The sequence below is a fragment of the Physeter macrocephalus genome, chromosome 4 (genome assembly GCF_002837175.3).
Source record: "Physeter macrocephalus isolate SW-GA chromosome 4, ASM283717v5, whole genome shotgun sequence".
In the NCBI taxonomy this organism is placed as follows: domain Eukaryota; kingdom Metazoa; phylum Chordata; class Mammalia; order Artiodactyla; family Physeteridae; genus Physeter; species Physeter macrocephalus.
Window position 1 is genome coordinate 35,467,388 of NC_041217.1, and position 5,696 is coordinate 35,473,083.

The following is a 5,696-nucleotide window of genomic DNA, read 5'->3' on the forward strand; positions in this document are numbered from 1 at the left end:
CCTGGACTTCCCTGGTGGCACAGTGGTTAAGAATCCGCCTGCCAATGCAGGGACCGTGGGTTCGGAGCCCTGGTCTGGGAAGATCCCACATGCCACGGAGCAACTAAGCCCCTGGGACACAACTACTGAGCCTGTGCTCTAGAGACCACGAACCACAACTACTGAGCCTGCATGCCACAGCTACGGAAGCCCACGCGCCTAGAGCTGGTGCTCCACAACAAAGAGAAGCCACCGCAATGAGAAGACAGCACACTGCAACGAGGAGTAGCCCCCGCTCTCCACAGCTAGAGAAAGCCCGCGCGCAGCAAGGAAGACCCAATGCAGCCAAATAAATAAATAAATAAATTTATTTAAAAAAAAATCTCCTCCAGCTGCTGAGTTTCCAAGTAAGGGGAGAACAAGAGTCTGGAGATGGCCAGCCTGGATCTCCCTGGGCAGGTTGAGGTGTCCCCACTGCCCCATGCCCCTCTCAGCTGTTCTGCTAGCTCAAAAGGCAACTACTGGTGTCACTTATGAGATCCTAGAGCTCCATTGGGTAGGAGGAGAACGTGTCCCAGAGAAGTTCTGGAACCATCACGGCACAACACTGCATTTTCTCTCACTCTGGCACCAATTTCTCATTCTCAAACTATATGGTTCAGTTTTGTCCTCATTTCAGTCCTAACAATCAGCAAGCATCACTACAGGTGATGTAACTCAGCTTATGGAAAAATATATACTCTTGGAACATCGAGAGGACAGAAATGTAATTTTAAAAATGAAATCCTATTTTGAAGTCATCAATTGGGCTCTGAGTTTAAAGGCAACATAGAAAGGAATGAGGTCTTGAAGTAGGGACAACCACTCCCTAGTTGAGCTGTTTCTAAACTTAGATCTTGTAAGTGGAAACTGTATCGAAGTTATTGTATAACTACTTTGAGGCCATGTCCTCGAAGTTATAATTATACAGAAAATTCTGCTTTGGCCTCCATTATCAGATATAGGAACATAAGGAATAATGCTTGGTCTGTATTTATTTACTCCATATTGTATTTTTTTCTGAGGAAAAACTAGGTCTAAGAGAATCATTCAATATAGCAACTGGATAAACTTGAACTTTGGCAAATCCTAGGGATGAATCAGAGGTCAGTGGTTTTTAATCTTTTCATTTGTAAAGGACACCTCTTACGCCTTTCAGGTAGCCAATGTTCTGAAAGATACTATCCTCAACATAAATTTATTTATTAGGAAACATGCCTTCATTTTCCCAGAGTTTCTTCTCAGTTTGTGCTGTGTTAACCCAGAGCTGATTTAATTCCAGCCAAGGGTAAAGAAATCTGACAAGGTAAAGAAATCTGACAATTTCCTGCACAACTGCTTTCAGGAAATTTTATGATTTCCAATAAGCTTTTGAAATATTAAACATATCTCAGGAACACCAATGACTACTTTCATAGCTGTCTAAGGGTCCTGGGTCCCCAGGCTTGACACCATCCCCCTATTTAATTTCAAACTTGCTGTACAAAATCCAGGAGGCCGAATGCTTTCCCCAAAAAGGATCTGGTAATGTCAGCTCCAGCTTTCAGGGGGTCCAGGGACATTAGCGGAGAAGTCATGGAGGCTCACTGCTATTTCACGCCCATAATGTGTGCCCAGGCAAGGTCAAGCCACTTCGCCAATATTAAAGTCTTTAATCCTGACAAACTGACAAGGTGGGTACGGCATGCCACCCCATTTTACAGACAAGGAAACTGAGGTGCTAGGAAGTGAAGTGGCTTGCTGGCCAAGGCCAAGTTTGCACAGCTACACTGACAGAGCTGGAATTTGCATCCAGGCTGTTTGATTCCAGGTCCCGCGCTCTTAACCCTCTGCTGTATTCCAGTTTCACGAGAAACCCACAACCATTGTGCCTGAACTGGATAGGAGAGATGAGCTAATGCCTATACTTAGTCACAAAGACAGTTTGGTTGGTTTATTGAAAAGCACAGCATCTAAGGACTTGAAGAACAACAATGAGAACCCCTCCCAGCTCCCAGAAAGGACGGACAAGCCATTTCTCTCTTCCTAAAAAAAAATCAAGGAAATCCTTTAGTACCTGCAATGGTTTTTCTTGATTTGACCAAAAAATTGCCATCTTTCCTTTTTTTTTTTTTTTTTTTGTGGTATGCGGGCCTCCCTCTACCGTGGCCTCTCCCGTCGCGGAGCACAGGCTCCGGACGCGCAGGCCCAGCGGCCATGGCCCACGGGCCCAGCCGCTCCGCGGCACGCGGGATCCTCCCAGACCGGGGCGCGAACCCGGTTCCCCTGCATTGACAGGCGGATGCGCAACCACTGCGCCACCTGGGAAGCCCTATCTTTCCTTTTTAATCTTTAGACTTCTCTGTAAAGAAAGTGAACACACTCCTCAGTGCACATGGAGTGCTGGATTCCCCAGACTTCTTCCCCTCCACTCCATCAGAGATCAACTCCCCAAACTTTTGCTGAAATCCCTTGCCTTGAAGGCTGTCATTCTCCATCTTTTCCTTATTATGCACACAGGGGTTGTGTGAGTTTGAGGATGGTATAGATGCCTGAGCACTGTGCCAGATGTATTTCAGAGAGATCTGCTCACTTCTTAATTGACAGACTACAAGGGCTACATCACCTCTGAGCTTAGCTCATTGCAGTTGCCTCAGAAGACATCTGCAGAAAAGCACCGTGTCTAGAAGTATCCGGGTTGGGTTCATGTGTGAGCTGACCAATCAGATGGGGTGGTGGAGGATCACACACCTGATGCCTGGACTCAGTTGCTCCCATGGAATGACCTGACTGGAGGCAACTCCTGCTGAAACCCATCCCCCACTCCCCAAAGTTCTGTTATTTACCCACTGTCTTGGGATCTCAGCAGGAAGCAAGATCACAACTTACATCTCTGCAGTTCTTTTCTGTGTGTGTCCTCTCCCCAAGATATGGCATTTTATAAGATTTCATAATGTTAAATGAAGGGAACAGTTCCATTGAATGGGGTTGAGAAATACGGGAAGTTTCAGGAGAAACGTCAATTCATCTCCATACATTCCATCACTTTCATTGTGGTCAAAAGCAGGTGTTTCCAGGCTGTGAATAAGTAGTTTGCATTTTTAAAATTAACAAATTGGACCAACACCAAGGAAAAAAAAACAGCAATAGACAGCCCACCAGAGAATTGTTTACCAAAGAAGATGAAGCTCATGGTGATGGTGTGCAAACACCACCAGACTAGCTTGTGTAAATTCCCTTCGTTTAGTCATCGTTCTTCAGCCTGTCACAGATACTGGAGGGAAATGCAGAAACAGGAAATTACAGACTATTTTAAACAGCATGTTTTATTAAACTCACTTGCTGATGCACTTTATGGCAGGATGTGAGATTCAAGTGTTCATAACTTACATCTTTGCAAGTGCTTTTCCTAAGTGAATTCTCCCAGCTAAAATATGGCAAGTACACAGGGCTGGAAATAATCTCTAAACTAGTAACTGATTTACTCCAGGTCATGTAGCTACATAACATAAAATGGAGAAGTTTTAGCCAAGTGAAGAGAATGTACCTTGCTTATTCACTATACTATAACTAAGAAAGCACTGGAGGCATCGTGCAGTTAACTTAAAAGATCCTTAATGCATTTATTTTAAACCACAGAATCAAAGCACAACAATCTTAAAATTAATTCCTAGAAAACATACATTGTCTCTTTTATTATTTAAATATTGATTTCATTCTTCTCTTCACAGGACATTTCTGTATCTAGTTTAAACCACCATTATTGATGCCATGTTGAATCCTTGTTTTTGAAAAGGCCTAGTAAAACTGGCAGGAATGTGATTTCACTACAAATACAATGACTACAAATTTCAGGGACTGTCATAAAAGTGGATTTGAACAACTAATTATTTTCAATAACGTTTTCTGCTCATAATTTGTCTGAGGGATATAAAAGCTTAGCTGCATTGCAAACAAATGCTCATATCCCTGCCTGATATTTATTGTGAGGCTGGCACCTCTTAACACCCATGTCTTCTGCAAGTTGTTCTTGGCTCTCTTCTTGATACACAGAAAGGAAGTACTCAAGGGAAGCTGTAGTGCAAGTTCACGTTTGGAGGGGTGGGTGGCCATGCTTTGATGGAGTTATAATCTATGAGCTCTAAAAGCAAATCCCTTATATTCACTCGCTTCAGCATCTATTTAACAAAGTAGCAGGTAAAATGTTCAACATTTCCATTGTCTTAAAAGATCAGGCCGAAGATGCTTTACCCTAATTATCGATTGCTGTCAAAGAGTCACTGCCACTAGGTTTAAGTTTTTCCTACCTACCTTCCTCCCAGGTCCCTGTCCCTACAATCCTGTCCCTAGGACACCTTCAAGGTGAACCATAGAATAATAGGACTTTAAGAGTGGAAGCATATAATGATACCCTTGCCCTTTTAAAGGGCCTTTGCCAGGCTATCCTCTACAAATCACACACTTTAAGAGACGAAGGACCAGAGGCAGAGGTTAATGATTTGGTTACAGACATGCACCTAGATGCCTAGGGGAGTAGCAATTAAAGGCACATTTGGGGAGCTGGGCCATTTTCTTAAGTGAAGGTTTCCCCTCATTCAACTTTTAGAAGTCTGGATTCGGCCATATGAGGTTTTCCTTAAAGCAAAGAAAGCAGAGCAATAAGAAAAGGTGTTACTTCCAGCTGGAGAGACAGCAGTGTGCTGTGGAGGGCGGTCTTAGCTTTTCCCATCTCTGAGGATATAACTATAGAACCCAATTCATAGACTTAACTATGAAGGCGAGCCTTGACCACTCTGGAAAATCTAACTTAATATCTCTTGAGTAGAAATCACAAGGTAGGCACAGAGGAGGCCCTAACGCTTTCATACCAACACCAGAAACATTTTTGTTACTTGGATGGGTGTTTAGGGATTATTTTTTAGTAAAGAAAAAGGTTGCTGGAAATGTCCTAGAAACAAAAACTTGATTACTAAATATTACACATTTTAATGCTGCTGGATTCAGAGGCACCCGTCATCCTGCAAAGAAGTGCTAGTGGGTTCTGTGGAAAATCACCAACTCCGTCATTTTACAGCTTTGGCCACCATTATCTAGTAATGCTGGGGGCTTTAAAAAGCAAAAATATAAGTCCTTTCTTTCATATTTAAATCTCCATGATGTATTACGCTCACAATAAGAATGCTACTTTTGGCAAATTAACTAGCTTCCATACAACTAGCTTGCCCCTTTTATCAAATGAAATATTAGCCTCTAAGAATAACAACAATACAGAATTGCATGGAATACTGCTGGCAATAACCTCTGTAGCTATTTTAACCGTTTACATATGGGCCATCTTCTTGACAATTTGACATTTCATAAAGGAATCAGCTAGGATTCAGTATTTATGGCTTCATGTTATGCTATTTTTTTCAGAAACTTTATAAAAATGAAAACCTTCAGATCCTTTAGGATAAAACCTTATCGATCACAAACCACATCATTTACTAACACTGTGCTCTTAATCAACAGAAATCTAAACCTACAAACTAGGAGCATTCTGAAACACCTGTTAGATGGGCCTCTCAAAGTACACGTTAACTTTGAAAACGCCTGTGTGGCCACTGCCCATGACAGTCTCTAGACATTTTGAGTTATTTAAAGGAGAAAGAGCAACGGAAAAGAGAAACATAGCCAGCAGTCATTAAAATAAGAAAATC